We start from the raw sequence: 9,495 nt of genomic DNA on the forward strand, positions 1-9,495 counted from the left end.
TTCCCAAACTTGAATTATTATATATGAGTATTAAGTTTAATTTATTTGCTTAGTTACGCCCGTGATAAGGGTGGTCTCGATCGTAACTTTATATGCATTTTACTTATGTTCGCTTAAGAGGTACCGACCATGCCATGGGTGGACGCAATCGTTACTTTAAACTTTAAACACGCTTAATTTTTCTAATTTAAACGTTCCTTTCATACCTCGATCGTGATAAGGGTGGTCGCAACCGTGGCCAAAAGTACGCTTTACTTATTAATTTCTTCCCTTTCATACCTCGATTGTGATAAGGTTGGTCTCAATCGTGGCCAAAAGTTAAGAATACGATTTATTGATTATAACTTGGGAAAAAGAAAATTAGCACATTCATCCTATATTGACTTAAAATTCAACATGTATTATGGCTATAGTTTCCTTAAAAACTTCAATTGGTGTAAATGTAAGACAAAATCAAAACCGAGCTAAAAATTATTAGTTCAATTTAATGCCTATAAATCTAATTGAAAATTTAAAATAAGATTTATTGTATCATGAATTTCATGATATGAAATAGAGATTAAAAATAAAGAATTTTTACTTAAATACATTCACGCGAGACAATTTTACTTAAAATCGTGTCGAAGATTTGTGAAAAATATTTTAAAAAATATTACCCGTATAGAAATATATTATTTCTATCGATAATGATAACCTAAAAATAATCATAAAAGATGTATAACTTATGATTAATTTGATAAATGTAAAAAATGATATTTCATAAAAAAAATGTTAAGTTTTTATCATTTGTTGCAATATAGTTAAAAAGTGTTGCAATATATATGTTGCTTTTATAGTTTGAAAAACAAGTGATGCATACATTCATTCATTTATTTGCATACATTCATTCATTCGTTTGCATAAAATGATATATGTAAATATCTCCTCCCACACTTAAATTGGACCATGTCCTCATGGGGGCAAAAATGGAGATAAAACACTAAAGATAAAACAAACGGAAATAAACGAAAGATATAGCAAAAACATTCATCATAAAATTAAAGTGAAATTAGAAATTGTACGAAACATAATAAATATAAAAATGTACGAAACTGAAATTGAAATAAGATAAGATAAAAATAAAAGATAAAACCTAAGCATGTGGCGGGGAATCCGGAGGTGTTGGTGAAGTTTCCACATTTCGGCGTTAGAAAAATGAAAGCATCCGATGCCGAGTTGAACGATGCGCACGCCTCAAAGTATTGAGGTTGTCATTCATCACCATATTGTTCTCCATCAAATCATCAATTCTCAAATTCATTTGTCGATTATTTGCATTGATTTGGTTCAAAATCCGCCTTAAATCCACCGGATCAGTGTCTTGGGTTGCTTGGGCTTGTGGGGCAGCGTCTCCACCTTCCTCCGCTCCTTCTTCGTCGGTACCTACATTATGAGAACTAGAAGCACCTCCACCCATAGTGCCACGAAGATGTGCAATACGGGTAGCATACGAAATAAAAACAGGAGGAGCCGCAGAAACCAACAAATGAGCCCGCTCAAGAGCCGCAATGTCCAAAACTGGAACATATCCATGGTAGGTGGACATATCAAAAGTAGTCAATTCATCCCGTGCCCCCAAAACAATAGCGGTGATTAAATTACCGAGAGGGACTTGAGTGGTGTGAGCCCTCGAAGCACGATACAAGTTGTCAAAAATCATTCCAATGCTGTCAACCCTTAAACCTTTGAATAAACAATCCCAAACAAACAAATCCCGGACTTGAATCTTCGAACTCTCAACACGACCAAAAAGTGAAAAACTCAAATACTTGTGAAAGAAGAACACACAATTGTCCTTAATCAACTTGCTTGAAGTGTTCTTAGAATCAAAAGAAGTTTGGTCAGACAGAGTTTGCCAAAAAGAGTTATTATCAAAATCCCGAGGCTTATCATAAAAGTCACTAGTAGGGAAACCAAACATGTTACCCATAGCCTCATAATCAACTGTATAGGTAATACCCTTATTCCGAAAAGAAATTTCAGTCCTCTTCTTGTTCATTGTTAAAGTAACCAAAAACTCAACCACATACTCTTGAATTTGTGGAAAACGCATAGAAGCAAAAGTTTCCCATCCCAAAGTTTCAATAAAAGCAGTAATTTGTGTAGAGAAGTTCAACTTTCTTACCGAATCAAAGTCAAGAAACTGCATATCCACGAACTTACGATTGGCGTGTGAAAAGTGCTTGAAACGTCCAACTTCTTCTTCAGAATGAATGTCAAAATAAGCCCCACAACTAACCCTAAGGCGATTAGCCTCAGTTACAGCTGGCTTGTGTCCAACACGCTTTGCTCTAGGCATGGTTGTGGTGTTTATGTGTTATGAATGTTAGGGTTTAGAGAAAAAGATGAAAAGAGAGAAAAGCTTGAGGTTGAAGATGAAGTAGAATGGTTGAATTCTTGAGGTTGAAAGGTGTAGGTGATTGAAAAGGGTAATGATGAAATTGGGAAAAGTAAAAGTAAGGTATTGGGAAGAGGTAAGAGTAGGGGATTGGGTAAATTGGAGGTGATGTAAGGTGTGTGTAGGTAATAGGTATATATAGGGTTTGAATAACAAGGTAAATAGTTAGAGTAGAAATAGGAATTGGAATAGGTAGAGTTGAAATAGGAAGAGTAATTAATATAGTTAGAGGTTGAATAGGAAAAGGTGTAAATAGAGGATGAATAGGAAGAAAAATAGGTATAGGTTAAATAGAAAAGGAAAAGGTATAGGAAGAATGGAAAAATAGGTCTAAAACCGGACCAGGAGTGCCTGAATTACGCGTGTCGCGGTCGTGGATGTATATCCGCGGTCGCGGATCGCGTTTTTCAACCAACATATCCTCTGAAATTTGAGAAGAAAAAATCTGAAGTTACCGAGAATCCAACATTCGCGGCCGCGAATCGCGCTGGCCATCGAATCTTGTGTCTGAAATTCTCTGGAATTTTTCTGATGTTACCGTGGAAGCGCATCCGCGGTCGCGGATCACCTCGTAGCTACCCAAATTCAGCTTATTTACTTCATTTCGTGCATTTTCTTGATAAATCATATCCTGAACTCCTTAAAAATGTAATCTGTACTTAAAACATAAATGAAAATCATTAAATGATAAGGAAAACCAAAGGTTTATCCTTATTAATGGAAAATTAAAATAAAAATTGCATTAATTAATGAATGTTAAAATTATGAATATGAAAGGTTTGGAACTAAAATTAATTGAAACATTTATGTGCATTCATTAAGTTAAGTTAAATGAATCTTATTTAAGGAACTTGAAATGCAATTATTAACATTTAATTAGTCATGAATAGATTAAGTTTGCATTTAATTGATTCAATGGTCTAAATTCATGAAATTAAAATGCAACCATATAACCAAAATCGAAATATAGTGCAAAAAGAAAATTTATTTATTAACATTTATGTACATATATTTACAAACAATATAAAACACAAACTATGCTAAAAATTCGTCCCTTTTAATCGGGATTTTCTTAGCCCTAAATCGATCAATTTTCAACTGCACGAAGGCTTGTCGTTCGGGTGCAGAAAGAAAATTTGGTCCTGATCGAAAAACTCGCTTCACTAGACCTTCAAATTCTAAAAATTCATAGTCTAGCATCGGGAAAGATTCAGCATCACTCCAAGGAACAGAAATACTTCCCTTGGTCCCTAGTATTATTCCACATATAATATTCCCGAACCCAACCTTCTTAGCCTTGGATCTAGATGCGGCAACAAGACCCTCCATCAGAATTTTTGAAGAATCAACCACATTGCCTTGAAATATATCGCCAAGGACATAAAGATCAGATTCTTGGACGTCACTACTGAACGTGCGACCGAACAGGCTGTGACTCAGAAACTTATGCAAATATAGCATAGAGTTGGAATAGAAAGACTTATTATAGGCAAGTTTTGGGTGGAAAGGCCAGATACCGGTGAGCATTCGCCAAATATCAGTGGACGTCATATCTCTTCCATGATGGCGTTTGGTAGTATCCTTCAAAGGAAAACCAAACCAAGCATGCAATTCAGGATATCCAAAAGTGAAAGTTTTGCCATCCCGACGAAAACTGAGACGCACACGACGCTTGTTAACAAAACGCACAGTGCAGAAAAACTCTAACACCCAGTCTCCAATTATAGGAAACTTCATATCGACAAATCTGGTCCATCCTAGTCGCTCCATGTAACGACTCATATCTTCCTTAATTCCTAATTGATCATTAAGAAAGTCGTCCATGTACAGCATTCCGACAAAGAAAGTGTATCGAAGTTTCAGGAAGCGCCTTCCCTCATCGTGATTGAAGATAGGAAAGTTACATCCATAACGCTCTGATATATCCACATGTTTATTGCGTGAAGTAATAACTTTCTTAGATGAAGTGTTTGAGGAAGCCATGATTTTTGGAAAGAGTAAGGAAGAAAAAGTTCTGAACTTAGTGTTTGGATTTTATGAATGGTAAGAAAATCAGAGATAGTTCTGATAGAGATGAAAAAGAAAGTGACAGAAAACTGGACCTCTAGTACCTATATATAAGATCCTAGGACGAAAAGAGGTGTTGTTTCGAAGTGAAAAGGCATGAAACAAACCTTTTAGAAATGAGAAAAACTTAGTGTTTCATTCTGAATAGTTACAACTGCTGAGAAAAGGTTCAATCTGGGCAAAATTTCCCCCGTGTCGCGGTCGTGGATGCTGACCCGCGGTCGCGACACGCTGATTTTCCTGCGAAAATCAGTTGTCAAAACTCTAAACTCCTGATCCTCTACCGGGAATCCTCATCCTCGGTAAGTTCAGAAATTTTTCCCTTCAATTTTCAATCAGAATTCTCAACTGAGAATCTGAAATCCTCTACAAGTCCAGAAATTTTCCTGACTTCTAGCCATACCTAAATTCTCAACTGAGAATTTGAAATTCTCTATAAGTCCAGAAATATTTCAACCTCATTAAGAATTTCATATATGTGAATTCTCAACTGAGAATCTGAAATTCTCAACTGAGAATCACTGAATTTTCTAATTTTTATGAAATTCCTAAAAATTAATCATGACTCGAATATATATTTCTATATCTAAAATTCTAAAATGATATAATCTAAAACAAAACAAAAATAAAAATAAAAATAAAATAAAAATAATAAAAGAAAAATGAAATGATTTAAATGTCAGGAAATCTTGTTACGAAACTAGTTCCTATTTCGGAAATATTTTCGTAATAAATTTTGTTAAGTTCCCTACTAGCCCAATATTCTTTATTGTACCTCAAATGGTTTGGTAACTCTTTAAGTTCTAATTTAGGTGGAATTACGACCGAAGACGGAACTGGTCCATCTTCTCGAATCAAAGGCTCTGGGTCCTTATCTTCTAATTCTTCGCCCATTACAGGTTCTATTATTTCTTCTCTTTGAACAATGTCATTAACATATTCTTCAATTAAATCAAGCTTCATACAAGCGAAATCCTCCATAGGATATTTCATCGCTTGATTCATATCGAACTCGATCTTATCGTCACCTATTCGTAAAACTACTTTTCCTTCCGACACATCAACTAGAGCACGTCCCGTGTTCATGAATGGTCTACCAAAGATTAGCGAACAATTAGCATCATAAGCAAAATCTAAGATAACAAAATCAGTTGGAAAAATAAATTTGTCAACTTTTACCAAAACGTCTTCAATTATACCATATGGTCTTTTAGTGGATTGATCCGCTAATTGCAAAACCATATTAGTACGCTTGATGTCTTCTTCTAATCCTAATTTCTCAAAAATAGACAATGGCATCAAGTTTATACTAGCTCCTAAATCGCAAAGACAGCTTGGGAATTCCATATTTCCCAATGTACACGGAATGGTAAAGCATCCAGGATCTTTGAGTTTAGTAGGTAATTTGCTTGATACTATCGAACTACATTCTTCAGAAAGTGAAATGGATGAAATTCCTTCCCAACTAATCTTTTTTGAAATTAAATCTTTCAAGAATTTAACATAATTAGGAATTTGCGTAATTGCATCCATGAATGTTAAATTTATATGCAAATTTTTAAGTTTATCTAAAAATGATAAAAGTTGTTTATCATGGTCCTTATTTCGGACCCTATGTGGAAAAGGTGGCTTTGGTACAAAAGGTTTCGGATTAGAGTCAATTGGTGTATCTTTTTGTTTTAATGTATCTTTTTTGGATTTTGGTAAATCATTTCCAGGTAAAATTGAAATTCCGGGCATTTCCGGACCTAAGTAGTTTTTCCCCGAACGAAGAGTGATAGCCTTAACATGCTCTTTCGGATTTTCTTCCGTTTGGCTGGGAAGACTTCCCTCTTTGCGGGATGGAATTGATTTAGCAAGTTGTCCAATTTGAACCTCCAAATTATGGATGCTAGATGATTGGTTTTTGATAAGCTGATCGAATTTATTTTCGATCCGTTTAAAACCATCGTCTTGATTACATACCTTTCCATTCATAGCATCTATAAATTTGTCGATTTTTGAAGATAAAGTGCTAATCGTATCTCTTGTTTGATTTTGATAATTATTTATACGATATTGATTAGCATTTGCATTATTATTATTATTACCATCTTTCCAGTTAAAGTTAGGATGATTTCTCCATCCAGGATTATAAGTATTAGAATAAGGATTAGTAGTTTGGTTTTGTCCTTGGAAAAAATTTACCTGTTCTATCTCATTCATACCTTCGTAGTCAATGTCTCTCTGGATCGGATCATTAGGATCACATGGTGCCATAAATTTATCAATTTTGTGCGATAAGGCAGAAAATTGGGCTTGTAACATTGCTACAGGATCAAGATTCATTATACCTTTAACCGATGATGTACATGAGGATGATGGTTTCGCCATTGGTATATGTCCACGCTCTGCGGGCCACATACTGATGTTGATTGCCATTTCCTCCAAAAGTTCTCTTGCTTGGGCGGACGTCTTCTTCATAAATAACCCTCCAGACATAGCATCTAATGAACCTCTAGTCGTAGGATTTAATCCATTATAGAATGTCTGCATTAAAAGTGCATCTGGCAATTGGTGGTGTGGGCATAAACGTTGAAGTTCTTTAAAACGTTCACAAGCTTCATAAAGAGTTTCATTATCATTTTGTGTGAAAGATGTCAACTCTTTGATGACTCTTGCGGTTTTTGCTAAGGGAAAATATTTTTGTAAAAATGCTTGGGCTAATTGGTCCCAAGTTTCAAATGTTGCAGCAGGCATAGAAGTTAACCAAATTTTTGCCTTATCCTTCAAAGTGAAAGGAAAGAGGCGAAGTTTGATTGCTTCGGCTGTTACATCAGTAATTTTAAAAGTGTCACAAATTTCTAAGAAATTTGTCAAATGTGCATTAGGGTTTTCGTTAGGCAATCCGTAAAACGTTACTTTGTTTTGCAACATATTAAGCAAAGCAGGCTTAATTTCAAATTGATTTGTGTTTATACGGGGTCTAACTACACTATTAGTTACACCGGCCATTCCTGGCCTAGCATAATCCATAAGTGTCGGTGGATCGGCCATGATTTCTGGCTGGACTACTTTGGTTTTTAAGGGTGTTTTGTCTTTGTTTTTGTTGTTTTTCTTGTTTTTCTTAAGTGTTCTTTCAATTTCTGGATCAAAAGGATCTGGTGGCGTGCCCGAATTTCGTGAACTGCGCATCAACTTGAAATTGTAACACGAGCCAAACTACCTTCAAAACAAAATTGAAAGCAAATATATTATAAAACTGAAAATAAATAAAATATAAAAGTTGTATAAAAATAATGTATAAACCTAGATTCGAAAATAAAATGCGAAAAATAAAAATTTTGTCAAAAATTTTGGCGTATCCCCGGCAACGGCGCCAAAAACTTGTTGAGCGATTTCCGCAAGTGCACGGTTTCGCTTGTAGTAATAAAAATATCGATCCCACAGAGATACGTTTTTTAACGAAAAACTTATTTTTGAGTCTTTAATTTCGAACTTGTTAGATTTATAAAATGTAAATAAAAAGTGAAAATTGGATTAATTGAATTTAGGAAATTTATTTGATTGAATTTGAAAACTTTGAGTATTTGAAAATGCTGGAATAAGATTATATATTTAGAATAAATCGATTGTTAGAAAGATCTTCTGATTTTAAGGATGAATTTTACAAAACAGGAACATTTAGAACTTATTAGAAAAAGGAATGAATTTGTTCATTTGCATTAAGCAAAGAAAACAACTTAGACTTTGTATTATTATGATGATGAAATAAATGACGGAACCTCTAATTAATTGGCTTTGAACGCGACAAAACCCTTTCGGGATAGTTGCCCTTACTCAAATTAACACTCTTTCGAGATGATAATTTGTCTAAGTTTTCAACAAAGTTTCCTTGTAATGATTTTGAATTCAAGTGCATATTAATGAAAACACCAGCCTCACTTATATTGGATTGGTTACCATAAGTGCTGCATAACGATTTGTCGAATAGAACGGACTTTATTAGATGAAATGTAAATTGATACAAGTTTACAGAGAATAAGGAGCATCGAGTTCTTCGAGGGCGTGCAAGTGAAGGACTTGATCGGTTCCGCTTCCTTGGGTTTCCTAGGAGGTTGTCAGGCTCGGGGGCGAACACTTTACTCAATCTTCTCGCTGTAACTTCGTAATAGGGATTCGGTCGGCCACTACCATGATGCAAACTAAAACTGGAACAATGTCTAAACGCTACTGAGTTGTAATTAAACTATAAACAATATGTGTACCTCATCTTGTTTTGTACAGAATCTAATTTCTAACTCTCGAAATGTTTTTACTTAGAACTTCGACATAAGTTCTACGCTCTGATTTCTATATCTATATTATAGCATTTCATTACACTTTTTCTCAACATCAACTCTTTATTTATAGATGTTGAAGGGTTGTGTTTGAAGTGATGTATCCGTTGGTTAAGAGTCGTGTCCGTTGTGAAAGGACGTCTTTATCCACTTGAACGAACGCGTTTCTTGGATTTTCAGCATGTGTTAAATGCTCTTGGTGAATTTCTGCACTTACCGAGGATAGTAATCCGCGGCCGTGAATGACGTAGCACTGAGCTGAGCGATGGACGAAGGGGAGAATTGGTTGTACCACGCGTGTCGCGGCCGCGGGTCTGGGATCCTCTGTCGCGGCCCGGCAGGTTTTCTTACTTCTTGCTTTCGTTCGTGTCCTCGACTTGGCGCTTTCGATTTACGTCGTCTTTGACTCCTTTTGTAGGGTTTTTCTTCTGTTTTAGATCCTTTTTCGTTCCTATTTGGATTTTACCAAATATTCAAGTACCTTGCAAGAAAGAAAGATATTCGAAAGTAAAAGTAATCTAAACAGATATAAATAACACAAATTCGTAATAAAAATGATGTAAATGTTAATGATATTTTAGGTATATTTTGGGCTTAACACCTAGGTATCAACAAATGAATAGCTTGCGGATATCTTTACGAAGCCCTTGGCTCGTGAGCAATTTAACATAC

General features: G+C 35.1%; 1 non-coding gene across 1 annotated transcript; it reads left to right on the forward strand.

The window, feature by feature from the left end:
- Positions 1-7,055: 7,055 nt before the first annotated feature.
- LOC136221195 (small nucleolar RNA R71) lies at positions 7,056-7,162 on the forward strand. Its single transcript, XR_010684977.1, has one exon. It is a non-coding gene; the product is annotated as a small nucleolar RNA R71 (small nucleolar RNA).
- The last annotated feature ends 2,333 nt before the right edge of the window (positions 7,163-9,495 follow it).

This window comes from Euphorbia lathyris, chromosome 2 (assembly GCF_963576675.1).
Source record: "Euphorbia lathyris chromosome 2, ddEupLath1.1, whole genome shotgun sequence".
Classification (NCBI taxonomy): Eukaryota; Viridiplantae; Streptophyta; class Magnoliopsida; order Malpighiales; family Euphorbiaceae; genus Euphorbia; species Euphorbia lathyris.